This window comes from Ambystoma mexicanum, chromosome 3q, assembly GCF_040938575.1.
Source record: "Ambystoma mexicanum isolate Mex_15411 chromosome 3q, UKY_AmexF1_1, whole genome shotgun sequence".
Classification (NCBI taxonomy): Eukaryota; Metazoa; Chordata; class Amphibia; order Caudata; family Ambystomatidae; genus Ambystoma; species Ambystoma mexicanum.
This window is the reverse complement of record NC_090926.1, coordinates 60,205,088-60,223,586: the sequence shown is the minus strand read 5'-3', so window position 1 is coordinate 60,223,586 and position 18,499 is coordinate 60,205,088. Positions and strand designations below refer to the sequence as shown.

General features: G+C 45.9%; 1 protein-coding gene and 1 long non-coding RNA gene across 5 annotated transcripts in view; one reads left to right on the top strand and one right to left on the bottom strand.

Annotated features, from left to right (window-relative positions):
• The window catches only part of LOC138582111 (E3 ubiquitin-protein ligase TRIM39-like), a 332,112-nt gene that overhangs the window by 82,854 nt on the left and 230,759 nt on the right, over window positions 1-18,499 (top strand). For 2 of the 3 annotated variants that reach the window (XM_069653091.1, XM_069653090.1), the window contains exon 1: window positions 2,850-2,914. The gene's annotated coding sequence lies outside the window, so the exon portion shown is untranslated. Of the gene's footprint in view, window positions 1-2,849; window positions 2,915-18,499 lie in introns of those variants that run through there. The other variant, XM_069653089.1, reaches the window with a different exon arrangement.
• LOC138582113 (uncharacterized) overlaps window positions 1-18,499 on the bottom strand; it is a 205,448-nt gene that overhangs the window by 76,911 nt on the left and 110,038 nt on the right. The gene's annotated exons all lie outside the window — the stretch shown is intronic.

The window sequence follows — 18,499 nt, the reverse complement described above, 5'->3', positions numbered from 1 at the left end:
GAATGGAGCAGAATGTTAGCACACTGGGTGTACTGTGTGAGTATACTTATTTGTTAAGCCGTATCATCGGAACATGTTTGCTCTATTGGTGTTGAGTATTGTAAGGAAGGCAGGGTATCAAACAGTGAAGACAGACACAAGTGATCACAGTTCAAGGGTGTTTATTGAACTTAAAATGGGTTGGTTAAACGCTTATCTAAACCTGAATCTAAGGATGGGAGCAATCTACGACCATCAAATAACGCATTCCTAGTGGAGCCTCTGTCAAAATAAAAAGGGCTATACTAATAAACCTACTGCCAATCCTAAGTACAAATGGTGTGGGGAAACGATGTATGTAAAAGAAAAGTATTCAAGAAACAATGTCAGGATAGTTAAGCAGTTGGCTTCCGTTCGCCATGTTTTCAGCATGGGACAAGGTGGCACACTCTAGCTTCGCACACTCGGGCTTCTATGCCACGAGGGTGCAGTTCAAATATGGGTATATGCGGGCCTTCTGCGCCAAAGTCTCTTTCCCAATAAAAGTCTTATTGCAAGGTGCCTGGTGTAACAAACCAGTACCAAAGTTCCTTTCTCATCAGGATTTTCACATTCACAAGTTCTCTGGTTTTTACTGTTCACCACGGGTCTCCCTCAGTGGGCTAGGACCCCATTAAACACAAGTTCACAATTGGTCTCCCTCGGACCACGGGTCTCCCCCTATTGGGCTCGGACCTTTATAATATCACTTTTTTTTTTTTTGTTCTCAAAATTCAACGTCTTTTTACTGTACAATGGATTTTTCTTAAACCATTGCAGGACCACTTCGATTCACTTTGTCCATAAGTTTCACTTTATTGCTTTTTGTTTCTGCCACTTCTTGGCTGGGTACATCACACAGAGACCTTCGATTGAGCACACTGGCGGTGCCAGACCCCTCTGTTACTTTGTACCATACCTTCTCTAATTCATATTAAAGTTCAAACATCCATCAGCAACTGAGCTTTACTCGCGTCTCATTGCATGTGTTAATATTGTTCGCTCTTGCAATCTTCATACAATGTTTGACTTCGACACAGACTGGTCTTGCATCGGTCTCCTCAACTCACTGGCTGTGTTTATCTCTCTGGCGCTGCTTTGATCGTGGTGCCAAGGACGGTGCCACAGCAGCTGCTGCTCCTCCTCGACTAGTCATGCAGGAGGGCTCTGGGCATCTCCGACACACAATGCAGGATTCTTCATCCTGGTTTCCTGGCCTTACGCCTTTTTTATTCAGATGGTTTTTGGAAAGTAATGGTTTCTCGTGGGAAAGGTCAAAGGTATCTGCCTCTTTGCGCTCTCTTCTCAGTTTGCCGCCTTGCTCCCCTCGTTCAGCTGCCGCCTGGAAAACACTCTTCCTACATCTGCTTTTCCTCGCTCAGAGTGTGCACTTGTGCTCCGCCTTTTATCCGCGTGGGGAAGCTTAATGGAAGTCGGGTGTGAGTTGTTAACATTATTTGCCTGATTTTGCCTGACCATAGTAGTGTGACATGTTGGGTACAATCCTCTGGTATGAGTCTGTTTTCTCCCAGAGCGGGCTGTCTGTGTGAAAGTGTTTGTGTAGAAAAGAGGGCACCTGGGGTTGGTAAGCCACCATATCCTTCAAAATAGGATGAGACAGAAGTGTTGGCAAGGGGAGGGGGGGAATACTGCATCTCACTATTGACAGGCTTTCCGATGAAGAATGACTCGGGAGATTTTAGATGCAGCTGTGGCCATGATGGAAGGAACAGACATGTACCGAGTATGCAAGCAAGAGCCCCATCAATGGCTTACCTGAGGCAAAGCTTCATGGGCATGTTGGTCTGATAAGGTAAGTGTGGTCTGTGCAGCGAGTACATCAATTACTGTACTCCAGTAAAACCACACCACTCCTATTACCTAATATCATATGCTTACATGCATTCAGTCCAACTGCACTAGTTGGCCATATTCTGCATTTAGCCTAATCGTGCAAGGTAGCCATATTATGCATTTAGCCAATTTGGAAGATAGCCATGCATCACACTTGAATAGATTTGTGAACATTAGACATGTGTCACACCTAGATAGAATTGTAATGATTAGCCATGCATCACATTAGATAGAATTGTGAAAATTAGCCTCCTAGAAGTACTTTGGGAGTACCCAATATACTAACCACACCGTGCCTGCTCCCCTCCAACACACCTCCCAAATACTATACACGCCCTATGGGCTAGCCAAACTAAACACAAACGCACATCCAACATAAATAACACTCAAATTCAACAAACCACCCCAGACACCGGACCTTACTCCTATAGATACAACATGCCATTGTGCACACCCACAACCTTAAATACCAGCCAATCTACACATAAAACACACAGACACACATCCAAAATAACAGACATTCACATACAACAACCTAGCATCCTTATGTATATAACACGCAAGTGTTTGCAATCAGCCCAACTGCAAACCAATACACAGATGCCAGTTTCTCTTGGTTCTGGACCTATCCTATCACTCTTTCCCCACTAACCAACCTCACATACTTTCTCACAGAGCCACATGAGTACCTGGAGAGACCGCCTCTGTGGTGGTAACGTTGCTCGGTAGAAGTCAACCTAACATAACTACTTGCAAAAATACAAGAGCCCCTAAGGGTATGACCTCACAGGTGGCGCCAATTAAACAATATTTGTAGTTGTGTTAGTTACTTTTCACTACCGCATAGTGAACCTTTTGGTGCAATGGTAAACTTAAGTGTCTTAAAGAGTTTGTTTATTACAATCCCTCAACTGCTCAATGTTTCTTTGCGCAAGAATATGTTCCTTTTTTATATGCAGCGGCTTGCGATTTCTCTTCCAGAACACGTGAATGAAAAAGTATTTTCTGTGGCAAGAGGGAAAGAGAAAAAAAGATACTTAAGGTAAAAAGTGTTGCATTATTTAACTTCTGATTTGCTTTCTGTGCAATGAGTACTTAGTCATGTTGGTTTCATCCTGTATGCTTTACAGGTGTATTGTAAAATAATTCAAGTGGATGTGACTAGTTTGGATAGATTTGGATACATGGAGCAGAATGTTAGCACACTGGGTGTACTTCTGTGTGAGTATACTTATTTGTTAAGCCCAATCATCGGAACATGTTTGCTCTATTGGTGTTGTGAGTATTGTAAGGAAGGCATGGTATCAACCAGTGAAGACAGACACAAGTGATCACAGTTCAAGGGTGTTTATTGAACTTCAAATGGGTTGCTTAAACGCCTATCTAAGGATGGCAGCAAGCTATGATCATCAAATAATAACGCAGTTCTAGTCGAGTCTCTGTCACAATAAAAGGGCCAATACTAGTGCCAATCCTACAGTCTAAATACAAAGGGCCTTGGGACAATGGTGTATGCAAACGAAAAGTGTTCAAGAAATAATGTCGGGAAGGTTGAGCAGTTGACTTCCCTTCACCAAGTTTTCAGCACGGGCAAGGCGGCTGGCATGTTCGAGCTTCGCACACACTCTGGCTTCTCGGCAGAGTTCACAGTTAAACGCTCAGACACAAGGGCTTTCTGTCAAGTCTCTTACAGCAGAGGGTCTGTTGTAACAAAACAAATCTCAAAGTTCCATACCTATCAGGATTCTCACATTCACAAGTTCTTGCTTTCAATGTTCATCATGGTTCTCCCTTCAGACGGAGACCCCCTTTTTATCACGATCTTCATGGTGGGTCTCCCTTGCTCAGACCATGGACCTCCCTTGCTCGGTCTGTGATCCTCTTGGTATCAAAATCGAAGACTTTCGATTGTGTGATGGGTTTTGATTAAACAGTCGCAGGACCACAATTCATCAAACTTCTACTTTCATTTCTCTCAGCGGATACCTTACAGAGACCTTCGATTGAGCACATTCACGGTGCGGGACCACTCTGTCACAGAATCTTGTTTTCTCAAGTTCAAACATTCCTTAGCAGTTTAGCTTTAATCGTGTCTTTCATCACATGAGTTTAAGAATGTTCATTCATGCGCTCATTTATACAATGTTGCCGCTTGCAACCTTGACTTCAACACAGACCAGTCTTGCATCAGTCTCCCCAATTCACCTGCTGTGTTCATCAGTGTTGCTTCTTTGTTCCTGGAGCCAACGGCGATACCACAACCACCACTGCTGCTCCTCCCCGCCTTGGTCAGTTGTGCGGGTGGGGTCTTGACGCACAATGCATGATTCTTCAGTCTGGTTTCCTGGCCTAATACTTTCTGCCTTGAAGGTTTCTTGAAAGTAACAGTGTCTTGCTGAAACAGTCAAGGGTATTTTCCTTCTTACGGAAAACTGCTGTTCCTTCGTGTGCTTTACCTCGTTCAGTGTGCTCTTGTGCTCCACCTTTTATCCGTGTGGTCAAGTTTAATGGAAGTCAGGTTTGAGTGATTGTCAGTAATTGTCTGACTTTCCCTGACCATAGTAGCTGGACATGTCAGGTACACTACTTTGGTGTGAGTCGGTTTTCTCCCAGAGCGGGCTGTCCACGTGGAAGTGTTTGTGAAGGGAAAAGGGGTGAGGCGGAAAAGTTCCCACCTGGTAGGATGGGGTAAAGGTGTTACAGGGGGAGGGATATTGCTTCTCGCCATCTGGTGTCCCACTCCCTTTCCCCAAAGACGCCTCATCCAGGTGATCCTTTTGCACTGGTCCACCCCCAGGGTCTGGATCCAAAGGCGGGGGGCGAGGGAGGGAGGGAGGGAGGGAGGGAGGGAGGGATTGCTTCACTGAAAAAACTTTGTTAAACGGACGTTATGGTTCCAAGTAAAACTGAAAAACCCCTGAAATTCACCAGTTATGGTAAGCTAAGCAACCATAACTCGCGACTAACACCCAGGACATCATTGATGACATCACATATCTGGGCCACTTGTTTTTGTTCCATAGGCCACGTGGTTTTGTTAACTGGCAGTCAGAATAATAACATTTAAAAAGGTGCTATATATCTAGATGTTAACCTTGACATATGTTCTTTATGTACTTTCCTTAGGATTTGGTCTCAGCTCATGTTGCACATACATGGGGAAATGAGCAGGCCTCAAACACACATTTAATTTGTATACATGAAGATGAACTTTAATGTCATTAACATTTTCTGATGATGCAGTTTCTTTCTTCCTTACTTTAGTTTTGCTTTATTTGCCTCTGATTTGTATGAATTGTGGTGCTTCATATGTATTGTTTGTACCGGCACAAGTGCTGTAAGTCTTGAATTGTTAGCTAGTTATTACATGTTTAACATTACTCAAAACTCCGATAAGAGAGCATTCATTATTGTACTATCCAAAATTACAATATTATAAATAGTGTACTTCTATGGTGCATGCTGCAGTCATTGCCTACGTTTATATATGATAAGGTTTCTGTATTAACAACAACACTCCAATACAATATTAGATGAGTACATTCTTTAACAGATTAAGTAGTTCATGATAGGTCTCCCGATCACTCCTGACATCTTGTTATCAACAATATAAACACAACTCCTTGTAGAGACTTCATCAAAATGTATTTCATGTGTGATTTCATCAGTGACGTTTGTGATGTCATCTTTGATGTCCTGGGTGTTAGTCTTAGCAGTGCACAGTGGTGGCGCGAGTTATGGTTGCTTAGCTTACCATAACTGGCGAATTTCAGGGGTTTTTCGGTTTTACTTGGAACCATAACGTCTGTTTCACAAAGTTTTTTTTCATTGAATTTCATAGGTTTATACCAGTGCATGCTATTTTCCTATAACTTACTAATATCATACTTACCCGATATAGCAATATTTGTGTCCAATTTCCAAAGTTTCACCTTAAAACTCTTGCAACTATTTTAACTAGTTTTGCATCCGTAGATGTCTACAAACATCTGACTTCATAGCGGACCTTCCGGACAGTGCCACATGACCATACGCTGGTGCGCGGAATGATGACGTGTCTGAGAACCCGTCCGCACTTCACGATAAAATCGCTGCTTGCCGGACAGTTCGGAACTGCATTTTCTACTGATCACAGAACTTCCAACTTCAAAATTTCCCTTGCACAGCTCCAACATCTATTCCTACTCATTATCCATTAACAATCTAGTACACAGTACATACTTTTAGCAAAACTGCTATTTATCTTAAAATGGCATCAGCTAATGCCATCCCTGCTCCCCAAGAGCCACCACCACTGCTGTAATCAAGGAGCACTTTTTGGGCAGCTTATAACTCCGCTCCCCCTGGACGAATTCTCACCAAACTTTGCAAAAAAAGTATATGGGCCACTATGAATTTTTCGCAAAGTTTGGTGATGTTTGGTCCCGGGGGGGGGGTCCCAAAACGTCTTTTTTTTTTTCCATCGACTGAATGGGGGGAAATCTTTGCGCACGCCTACAGGCCAAACCGCTGGACGTATTCTCCCTATGTATATGTTTTATATGCTAAGAGTGAACCCCAAATGAATTACTGTAAGAACATATTTGAAGTGTAAGTCTACAAATATAGTACTTTTCAATTTTTTTGTTCGTAAGTATTACTGGCTAAGATATATCATTAAAGGAAAAAAGAGAGAGCCACACATGTGATGTCATCAATGACATTTGTGATTTCATCTTTCATGTCCTGGGTGTTAGTCTTAGCAATGCACGTAGGTGGTGCGAGTTATGGTTGCTTAGCTTACCATAACTAGCGAATGTCAAGGGTTTTATCGGTTTTACTTTGAACAATAATGTCCCTTTAACAAAGTTTTTTTACTGAATTATATATGTATGGCAGTGAACAAAAAAAAACAAAGGGGCTACACATGTGATATCATCCGTGATGTCATCAGTGACATTTATGAGGCCATCTTTCATGTCCTGGGTGTTAGTGTTAGCAGTGCACAGTGGTGCAGGCAGGTATGGTTGCTTAGCCTACCATAACTGGTGAATTTCAGGGGTTTTTCGTTTTTTTGAACCATAATATGACCTTTTTAAAGTTTATTTAGTGAATTTCACAGGTTTTTAGTAGCGCAACTTAACCATAACGTCCCCTTAACAAAGTTTTTTTTTTTGTATTTTGTGTGAATATATATATATATACTCACAACACCACTATTATACCCCCTTGCTGCTTGTATTTGTCCCCCTTTGTTTTTCCACATTAAATTTAGGCAGAACCTCATTAAGTGGCTTAAAGATTCCGACCAGTAACTGTCTCCCGGATAATGAACACTGCAACCAGAAAACTTCCCCACCCCTGCCCCTCTAACTTAGAACCACCATCTATATATACAATATTATGGGCAGAGTGGGGTTGGGGGATGGGGGGGGTCTCTCCTGACCTCACAGCGGTTGTCTCTCCAGCTGTGCGCAGGCCTAAGTGGTGTAGTCAGACTAAAATCTGATACAGTAGCCGTTGTAGGTAATGGGGACCGTGGCTCGGGCCATCTGGAGTATAGCGTCCTTGTCCTGAAAGTTCAGGAGTCTAGCAATTATTGTGCGTGGTGGTGCCCCTGGTACTAGGCGTCCGGTCGGGATTCTGTGCGCCCGTTCAATCGTGAAAAACATGGAGAGTTTCTTTGGAGCAAACCATTTTTTAAGCCACTGTTGGAAGAAGAGGTCCACGCTGGGCCCCTCCTACCTCTTCGGTTCCCCCAGGATTCATATGTTGTTGCAGCGTGCGCATCCTTTGTTGTCCTCCGCTCTGTTTTCCAGGTGGGTCACCTTCTGGGTTATCGCGGTCAATTGTTTCTCCATTTGTTTGATGGTGTCCTCTGAGTTCGAGATCCTTTGTTGTGTGGATGGCCTTGATTCACCAATGGTCTTCATGACATCGTTGAGGGAGATGGGCGATTCCTGTAGTCAGTCCTGCATGTCCGCGGTCTCTGGTGCATGTGCTATAGGCCTTTAGTGCGTTCCCACCGCGAAGTGGTACATTTTGCTCTGTAGAACCGGCTTTTTGGTTTTGTCCTTGACCATTGTGTACTTCAGACTACAGCCCTTGGGGATACTTGACACTATTTTGATAGACAACTGCAGAGAGAGTGCCTACAGCCGCAGCGCCCCTCGCCAGTCCCAGTGCTTATTTTCAGTGTCTCTGTGCCTGTCGTCAGGATGTTCTCTGTACTGGGGTGCAATCGCTGTTGTCAGGCGAGGCCAGCCATTGTGGTTTTGGATATCTGGAACGATGGTATTCAGTTGCCAATTAGTATCCCAATGAGCCCCAAGCGTGTCGCTTATCTTTCCTTGGTTCTGGGGCTACCAGCGATTTGCTCCCGATTCCCCTCTCTAGGAGGGTGATGGAACTGTGGCACAAACCCCTCTCCCCCCCCCTCCCCCCCCCCCCCCCAACGCCCCAGAAACATTCCCAGTCCGATGTGAAGGGTGGGATCTCCGGCACAGCCTACTAGTGTGGGTCTATTGTTCTCTGATGTCCCGTTAGAGTATAGGGCAGAGTGGGGTTGGGGGAGTTGGGGCAGGGGGGGTTTGGGGGGGGGTGGGTGTCATGATGCCTACCCCGGGGACCCAGACCAAGTCCAGCAACCCCGGAAGCAGGCATCAAGGTATCCCAAGCAAGCCCAACAACCCCTGCTAGGGGCTATTTGGGTGCAGTCTCATAGATTAAACCTTACCTGAGGCAGACCATGCTGCAAACTTACCTTATGCAGACCATGCTGCAAGAGCTCCAAGCCAAAAGAGGCTTGGAAGGGACTACTTTACTTGGGGACTATTTTTTTTTTTTTTTACTCGGGTGGGGCTGGGGAGGAATACTTACCTGGGACTACTTTGGAGACTATTTAAACCACGCCAAAGAGCAGCACACGCTTTGCGTTATTCTGCATCCAGCAGTGTAACGCTCACCGTGCCGGCAAGTCTGCATCCAGTCTTCTGCCACGCCCGCCTCGAGTTTTGGAGCTCCTAGAAAAAGGGAGAAAGAATTAGAAAAGGTTAGAACAAGAGCAATACCTTTTGATCCTTACCTGAATTCCCGATCCATCGCGCCTTCGAGATGGAAGAAAGAAGCTATTTTATGCGCGTCGCCTCGCCTGCTGCAGCGCCGCGCTGAACTCATCGGCCTTCGCAGCATCTTCACATTCCACCGCATCCTCCTGCATTTTCCCGCCACACTCCGGCACCTAAGGAGAAGACAAGAAGAGCAAGGTGAGCCAAGGGAATACACAGAGGAATATTAGTTACCCCCCCATAGACTTACCTGATTTTACCACCGGGGGGTACTATTCCTCTTCACGGGTCGGCGCAGCTTCCACTGCATCTTCGCCGAACCCCGGCCCCTAAGGGGAAACAAAAGGACAGCAAGGTGAAACAAAGGGACCAACAAGGGGAACCCTCCTCACCACAATACTTACCTGATTTTACCGCCAGAGGCATTATTCCCCGAGACTTCATACTTTCTCTCAGCGCCTGAATAAGGGAGAAAGCAACAGGTTACATATTGACATTATTTTATCGAACTGTGTTGGATCCTTCCCAGAATATTACCGGTTGCCACGAGGAACTCTTCACTAGGGTCAAGCGCTGCAACCTGCAGGGAATCGGACAAGAGTGAAAGTCAGGCATTTGAACTCTTACGAACTACATTCTTACGGCGTCTTTCCGGGAATCTCGGAGTCAATATTGTTCTGGAACTCACCAATTCCTTCGCTCCAGTGAAGCAACTCTACGCGCCCCTGTGCTTAATGCAAAATGGAGAGCTCATCTTTTCAAACCATCAGGTGAGACTATAAGAGGGGACATCAAAGGTGATCAGTGGGGAGAACAGCGGGGGTGGGGGGATTTAGGCTCAAATCAAGGGTGGTTAATTCCCTTTCTCCATTTGCAGAAGAATATTTCTACGGGCCAAGCAAATGAAGTTAGGTGGGCCAGTCCAGTCCGTCATCTCGGCCCTATGCGTCACATTGGTGGAGACCGCAGCTGTCCAGTCCAGTTCAGATCGACGCCTCTGTGGGAGCCAGGTGAGCATAACAGTGGGTTCGGGGGAAGAGTCACTCCTCACCTCGCAGCGGTTATCTCTCCAGGTGTGCGCAGGCAGTGGCTCAGTACCAGCGAGCGTCCCCGGCACAGTTGGGCACCCGCTATTTCTTTGCGGCTCGCCTACCGCCCGGAGTATAGAAGAGGAGGGAAGGCAGGCCTCCCTCTGGTCCGCCCGGCCCTCCGAAAGCAAATCTTCAGCGGTCGTCCCGCGGAGGGAAGGCGAGGGGATATCAGATCTCCCCGCGGAAGCGGGTCTTGTCGGGCACAAGAGTTGCGTCCCGGGCCAGCACCAAGCAGCACGTTGGGCCAGGGCCACGGACTCGTTCGCCGGGTGCGAATTTGGCAGGGTCAGAGCGTATGATGGCTAGTGATGCCGCAACCCGCAGTCACAGTCCGCACATCAGGGATGGGTGGGGCCAGAGTGTATCTAAGCAAGTTTTTCGCCATGGACGTCTGAACCTGCGAGCTCCTGTCCTCCTCCACCTGTCCCGAACGGCTTCCGGAAAGTGTCCTCCCCTCAGACAGCCTTTACTGTGCACACCTTCTCTGGCGAGCAGGCATAGGGCAGACAGCCCACACCACTGCGCCTCTGTCCTCTTCGGCCGCCAGATTGTTGCTTTCTGTGTGTCCAGCCGCAGCGGCCCTCTGTGTACGTGGCCATGGATACACAAACCAAGATGGCGACCACTATCGCTCCGGCACAGTTTTAGGATGGCCCTAGAAGCGAACCAGCCCTCAAGATTCAAACATCTGATTTTGAATTCCCCCACCAATATAAAGAATGGATCTTGACACTGAATCCTTGATTTATCAGTAGCTTCCATGCCACTATTCATGAATAGTTCAGTCCACTTTATCAGGGTTCCAGTACAAGTTGAGGAATACGATCACTGTTTGTACCCAGGGGTTAGGAGTGTTATGTTTCAAAATTTCGATTGGTATGTTCCCATTTAGGAGTCCGGAGTCCAGAGAAGGGTCTGCCTTTAGGTCCCTTCCGAGCTGGATTCGGAATGAAGTGATATCCTTTACAGGTAGGTGGCTCACGCAGCAACATTTCTTTGAAAAATAAAAATAAAATCGGGACCAATCCATGGAGCTTTCATTAATAAGATAGACAAAACCCCTAATGTTCTATGAGCCACTCCTTATGCGCTAGTGCACTTTGGATGGAGCAAGGGCTGTATGTATCCAAGACCAATCTTCATCATTTGAAGAGAGTAGGCTGCCTGAATTGGCATACTCAACTCATCTAGCTTCTTGAGGAGGTCATCTTCAGCGATTGATCCAAATTGAATGACAGCGTCACTGAATTCCTGGGTGGCTTTAACAGAGAGCGTGAACTTTCCTTCCTCTAGCTGGCCAGCCTAGGGGTGAGCCCGATTAGAGTTTTGAGGTCTGCTTGCATGGCCCCTTTGTTCTGCAAGGGTACCCTGTATGTTTCCTCATGGGTTATATCTTGCTTTAGCTTAGAGCCCAATGACCGGAAAACGGGAGCAGTTTACCAGAGCATTTTCTTTATAGGCTGCTCTCACATGTAATAACGCCCAGTCCGTTCTAGTCTCCTTTACAATCCACCACAAGAATATCCTTGGAGGCCAATGACCGAAGTGCTGGGATATGTTGCAAAGGGATCATTACGTTGGATCTATTCAAAATGAGTCCATCGTCCTCTTGGGATAACTGTTGAAGAGAGAAAGTTAACGAGTCAACTTGGTTCCTTTCCCGGGTTCTTTCTTTGGATGTCGCTGAACCTTGGTGTGGGTTGTAATAAATGCAGGAAGATCCATAGACTCCTGTTTTTTTTCCCACCAAACCCATGTGGTCTTCTGGGGTAAAAAAACGATCTTACTTATACAGGGCTGATTTGGGTATTTAATTTCAGCCTCAGCAGGAGGACCCTAGACTGAAAGTCAATAGCCCTCGCCTGATGCTGAACCTCCCGCTGTATTCTATTCCTTTGTAAGGTCTCCTCAGATGATTCAATTGAGTACACTGAAAACTCTGTGGAGGAGACTGAATCAGCGTTCACTTTGAGGTCACCTAATCCAGGGTTTTTAAAGTTAGGAGCATCATTAGGATGTATACATGGGGCTTTTGGTTGCAAAATAGTCAGATCCACTGTTCCCCCTCTTCTTTCCTCTAGCTATTGGCTGTTAGTGGCAGGACCTCTAAAGGTTTCAAATTGCATAAAAATGCTCTACAGGAATTAGATTTTGCCTTTTTTTCTTAGAGGCAGGTTTTTGTTTTTGTTTTTTGCATTGGTTCAATGCACCTGATCGCTTGGCTTTCCGCTTTTGTTTTCCGTGTTTTGCTGAAGATGGATTAGAGTTAGTAGAGTTTGGATTGCCCGACTACTGGAGGTTCCTTTGCCAGCGGGGCTCCTGAGGGCCCTCTCAGGGCCCCACTGATGACACAATCCACCAATGTTTGATTTTCTGAGAGAGTTCTCACCTCAGCTTCAGCTATTGGAGGACCCTCGGCTGCCTGAGCCGGCAGATTCTTAGGGGGGGATGGCCTCAGCTACCTGATTTAATTCCATGTTTTTCCTTTTTTTTTCTGGTCCAGCCCCTGCAATCTCTGCATCTGGTTAAGTTCCCTGTCCAGCAATCCTCTCAACAGGGTTTCTTCCCAATGCCTTTTCCCGTTTGGGCCCTGGTTTCCTCTGATCAACAGTTTCTGACCCCTTTTTGGGAGTTAAAGAGCTCTTCCATACTAGCCCTTTTATCAGACTGGTCTACAGTCGCCAGGTCGCATAGTCTGCTTTGCCATTTATTAGACTGTTCGGCTTCATGATCAAGCCTGGCTTGGATTTTCATAGAGAATGCTTAGTGGTAGATCAATTTCGAGTGGACCACAGCAACAAGTTTTACTTGGCCTTTAAAATCTTCATTTATAGATTCATATAGCTTGATAAAGGGCGCTAGGGAGATTGAAAGTGCTGACCTAATTAGTAATTGGATTTGTTAAATCGAAGGAACTCCGGCTTGTGATCCATGAGGATGAATGTCAGGGGAGAAAACCAGAGTCATTTAGGGTAGAGGGCACATAATCTTGCATGGAATCCAATGGGATGGCAGACAAAATGGGCGAACTAGTTATTACCAGTGTTTCTGGCTCCAGAGGGGAAGAATTAGCCATTCTACGATTTCCCCCTCTCCCTTTCATTAGCTGTTTCCTTAACAGCTAAGGCCCTGTTCCATCCCTGCAATTCCTTGGGAGACATGGTAACGGGGACCAATTTATTCACTCTCTCCTTTGTAATCGGGGAGGCGAGTTCTTGTAAGAGTTCTGATACATGAGCAGGTTGATTATTCATTTTCCAATTTGTTTTAATTTTAAGAGATGCTTGAATAATCGCAGTGTCCTGAGATAGGCGCAAAGCCAGCATAGAGATTGGTAGTGTCATGGGGGACTTTGGGAACCCCTCTCCGATGGTTCCCAGGATTATGAGCTGTAATGAGCATCTGTAGGTTGCAGATGGTTTGGGTAAGGATTGAAGGGCCTCCAAGTGGACCGCCATGATTGGCACACCTGTTGCCCAAAATCAATATTGCCACAGCCCCACATAGGCTGGCTATTGGCATTTTCAGATTTACTGAATGGAAGTTGGAATGCTGGCACAGAATGATTATGTGCACTTGTTGTAAGTGAGCCGTATACTTTGCAATATGGTTTTTTTTAGCGCTTGGCATGTCCTTGAGGACCAGCGAGATTATAAGAGTGATTCCCACCCTCCACTCGCAACATCTCATCATTCGTAAAATCCAGTCTCTCCAAAGATTTGATTGAGTGACCAGATTTGTTAGGGGGGGCACTATTAGGCTTCAGGAGACTGACTTGGACAACAGGCGAGGTGAGAGCAGAAACTTCACCTGCCTTGCCCAAAGCGAGAAAGAGTTAAAGGAAGAGGAGGCAGGTTCTTCGCCACGGGAGGGAGAAAATGAGGGAGCTGACTCACTCTGAATGCGAGTCTGCAGTCTCTTATGGCCTTGGGTCCATTGGCTGAAGGTATATTCTGAGCACTCTGGATTGTCTGAGAATCGTGGATTACAACAATTAGAAGTTTCGTAGTATGGAGTTTGTGGAATGAAGTGGGCAGAATTGTTCCCATTTTGTGTGAAAATGGTTAATTGAAAGCATCCAGACATTATTGCCTCCACAGTGGACAATAGTTTGGGCTATGTCCCTGGAATTTCTTTACAGTTAAAGGATGCGTTTGGGAAGTTGATAGAGCGGTTTCCACATTCAATTTTTTTCACGGATTGCTCAGAGATAAATGTGGAAGCGTTCAAATATCATCTGTCCTACAATCTCTGCCCCTGCCCCCCCCCAACCTTCTCTCAAAGTTGGCTATTGAATCACTTATCGTGTTCCTCACGGCCTTGCTCTTCATCTCGTTCCGGACAGCCATGTACGTCCAACTATGTCGCCACATCCTCCGGGGTGTCAAAGAAGTGCGCTTTGCCTTTGTGTAGAATCCTAAGCTTGCAGGATACAAGAGCATGTATTTGAAACCAGCTGTGCGCAGTCTCCTCTTAATCGCCACATAGTTGTAGTGATGTCTTTGTACCAGCATGGTGTAATCAGGGTATGCAGTGATGGTCGCAGATGCCCTTGTTCTCCCTCCTTTCCGAAGGAATTCTAAAATCTTCTCTCCATCCCGATAGTTCAGGATCTTCGTTATAATTGCTCGAGGGGGGGCTCCAGGTTGCAGTTTCCTCATCAGGGCCCTGTGTGCGTGTTAGATTGCGAATCCCTGAGAAAGTTTACTGGCACCTATTTCCTGTATAAGCATGTTTTCCACATAGTCTGTGGAATCTTGGCCTTCCTCCCCCTCCGGTAGGCCGACCACACGTATGTTATTGCGTCTCGCTCTTCCCTCGGCCTCTTCCGCTCAGTTCTCCATGTTGGCCACCTGTTGCTTCAATATGTGGCCCTCCTTGGCATTTTTTGTGCTGGTGTCCGTATTAGTTTTCACCACGCTTTCCAGGCTGCTCGTCCTTTCCGTAAGCACTCTCACATCCTGTCTCAATAGGTTGACCTCTATCCCCACTGCGTCTATTTTGGTTTCCAGTGCTGCTCTCGGGTCTGCCATGGCTATTCCTCACAAGGTTTTCAGTTCCGTGATGGCTGCTAGGATCATCTGGTCCTCTCTCGGTGAGGCCGCGCCTGCAGATGCGGCGGCCATCACTTGTGCTGGGGGTAGTGGGGGGAGGGGTTGCTGCGTCTTAGCAAAGATGTCCATCATGGGCTGTTTGCCCTTGGGTTTATCTCCTCTTAAAGACATTGTTCCCCCTCGTCCTCACCTAGGATCTGTTTCGCCAGCACTGTGCAGGTTTATATAGGATGCAGCGTCCGCCAGTCCTCAGTATATGGCTATTTGTAGCCTGCGGTCCCACTGCCTGTCTGCCCTTGTGTGGGGGTAGGCTAGTCTCAGGCCTGGTGTCTCATAGCAATAGGTGGCGCTGCCCCAAGGTCGCAATATAACTGCTTGCTGCAGTTTTCTCTGGTTCTTCTGCTCCCCCGCCCGCAATATCGCCCTCACAAGGCGTGTGCTGTGTTTCTTTGGCTTCCTGGGGTCCCCATGCATCATTGGGGTGTGGCTCTTGTGCTCTTCTGTGGGGTCACTGCGCTGTTGGGCCGCTCTGCTATGTTAGGGCTTGTTTCAAGTGGCGCTTGCCCTATTACCCTTACAGTCCTTTGTGTGGGCAGCAGGGAGTGTTTTGTGCCTTCACCCTAATGTTCTTGCTCCGCCCTTACAGCTTCATATTAATTGGCCATCCCAGCTTGCATGTGCATTGTTAATTGGGGCTCCTCATATGCTGCTGGGTGCGTTGTGAAGTGGGGCCTCCCAGCGCCCACTATACTGATGCGCTCGCCTTTGCAGGGCTGCTGGCCCTGATTGCGCTCCTGTCTCTCCCAGCGTATCCAACTCTTGCCTAGATCACTGCACTCATGCGCTTATGTCTATTGGTGCCCCTAGGGGTGCCGGCCCTCCGACCGCATTCGGTCCGTCCAGGCCTCGGGACCAGTCCAGCTCCACCGCTCCCCGAGCTGTCCTCTGCCTGCAGCGCGTTATCAGAGCGCACATGGTGGGGGAGCCTCCGGATGCTCGCCAGTCCGTTACCTGCAGCTGAGGCTGACAGCTGTATGCGCGGGTCTCTGCGCTTCGTGTCTCTGTCTGCACATAATCTTTCTCAGCTGACGAGCTCCCCATGGCGACGTATCAGCTTGTGTCCTCTCGGCGGCCCGCTCCTCTGCTTTTCGCTTTTCTTCAAAGGGTTCCTTTGTCTAGGTCGCCGCCATCATGTTTTTGGCTTCGCGGCTCGCAGCCCAAGCTTCAGAGTAGCATTTCTTCTGCCACACTGTTGCAATCCACCAGCTGATACGCGCTTCCTGATCCCGGCATATTCATGCCCCGGTGGTGTTCTTTTATAGTTGAGCTGTTCAGTCAGGTACCACGCGGTATCGCGGATCACGGAGCTCTCAAGTGAAGCAGCCTATTCCATGGCTGCCTAGCCACGCCCCCAGTCAAAAGAACGTTACCAGTTAGTAAGTAACTTATTGTTATAATAACATGATTTGTAATATAATAGTACCTTAGTCATTACTAAGTTCATCCAATTTTATAGACTCTATCATAATTTCATTATGTGCAGTTGGGGATAGGGTTTGTCTTTGTGATTCTTGGTATTCTCCCTAATTAAATTGGGGTGGTGTTTCTTCATGTAAAGTATGTACTATAAAAAAAGAAATTTCTATTTGAGCTTTGTATAAATTACATTATTTGTTTATATTGAAAGATGTATTGTTTACCATAAGAGATGCCATCTTCACTCATTTCTTCTTTTGGAAAGTTTTCTTCCAACCACTCAAGTGTGTTTGCCGTTTCCATTAAAATAAAAAGTGATTATTTGCTTCTGAGAAATGTTTATATAATACATGGTAGTAATGGAGAAATAAATGCAGTGTACCTACTATTTGGTCAGAGGTTTTGGCATTAGGTCCTGTTGTATGCCAGTCTGTATGGAAAGTTGTACTGAAGTGATATGAGGTGTACAGTTTGTGGTGTGTGGTGCATTCCATTATATTGTTGGTAAATCAAACATAGTTTTTACATGCTGAAACAATTGTACAGAAATGAATATTTCGCTATAGTAAATGTGTCATGTACATGTGTATTGGTTGAGGGATACATTTTCTGTAGTCCTCTGTGCTTGTGGGCTTTGTTGGTGCTACCTGATGTGCCAGACATTACTATTCGCAGACTGTATGGCTTTTCCATTGGGGTGAGTATGATATAAAGAACTTGTAGCAAATTAAGTAGGGGTCTGGTAAATACATATCGAATTCAGTGGTAAAACTTTGTTAAAGGGACATGATGTTTACAAGTAAAACCAAAAAAAACCCCAGAAGTTCACCAGTTATGGTAAGCTAAAGAAACAAAACTTGCGCCACCACCGTGCGCTGCCGAGACGAACACCCGGGACATCACTGATGACATAACTCATAGAATTTGATGCCAACTTCCCAAATTTGTAAAAGATATGAAACATCCAATATAAATGTCTTCATATAAAATTCATGAATGAAGTGCTTATTTTTGCCATCTAAGACAATAAAATTACATATAAATGAAAAAAGCCATCAATGGAAGGGAGAAGCAAGTATTTACTGCTCTATACCAACTAAGTGGTTCTTTTAATATAAGCTGCCAGATGTAGAAGCATGCATAATTCAATATTGCCTCCTGAATATAAGGGCCCAAAACTGATCACTTTGTATACTATTCAAATTGCCCAATTTGAGCAGCCTTTCTCATAGATCTTTACCATCCTGGGGCATGGTGTCAGTAACTGTCGAGTAGTCTCTATTTCTACAGCACATAGTCGCAAAAATTCTATCATCTTTTAGGAATGTTAAACCGGGCTCTGCAGCACTCCATTGTGGGCAATTGATCAAATCAAATTCCAATAATGAAGTGTCTTACTCTAGGGCTCCATACTTTAAAAAGATAGGCAAATTGAGTTTTCCTGAGAAACCCTTTAGTATACTGAAAAAAAGAGGATTTAGATGCCAGATATTTGATGTTGTGGATTCTACACCAGGCTTCTGCTTTATTTTTAAGACCTCGCCTATCTGTGCCAGTATTTAGGAGAAAATGTAATTCGAAGTTTCCTTATGGAATTTATCAGTATCTTGAAGCTAGTCGCCCAATGCTCATATATTTCTTTCGGATGGATTGCGTCCTCCCACGTATTCCTCATCTTTGACACTTTTCCAGCTTTGTCAAAAAAGAATTTCGGCAGAGGGCGCTGTGCAGCGATGGTGTTGAGTCGATGTCCCTCGAAGACCTTCATCGAGGATGACGTCCTCAAAGGCATATATAGCACCCGCAGCGCCCGTTGGCCTCAGTTCCGTATTTCCACAACAGCGTTTGCTTCGCGTGAAATTTGGCGTGCCTTATCTTTAGACTCCTGTTAAAAAAACCTAGATAAATGTCGTCTTCTTCGACACCGTCAATGCCCAAGTCCGGTTTCAAGAAATGCAGA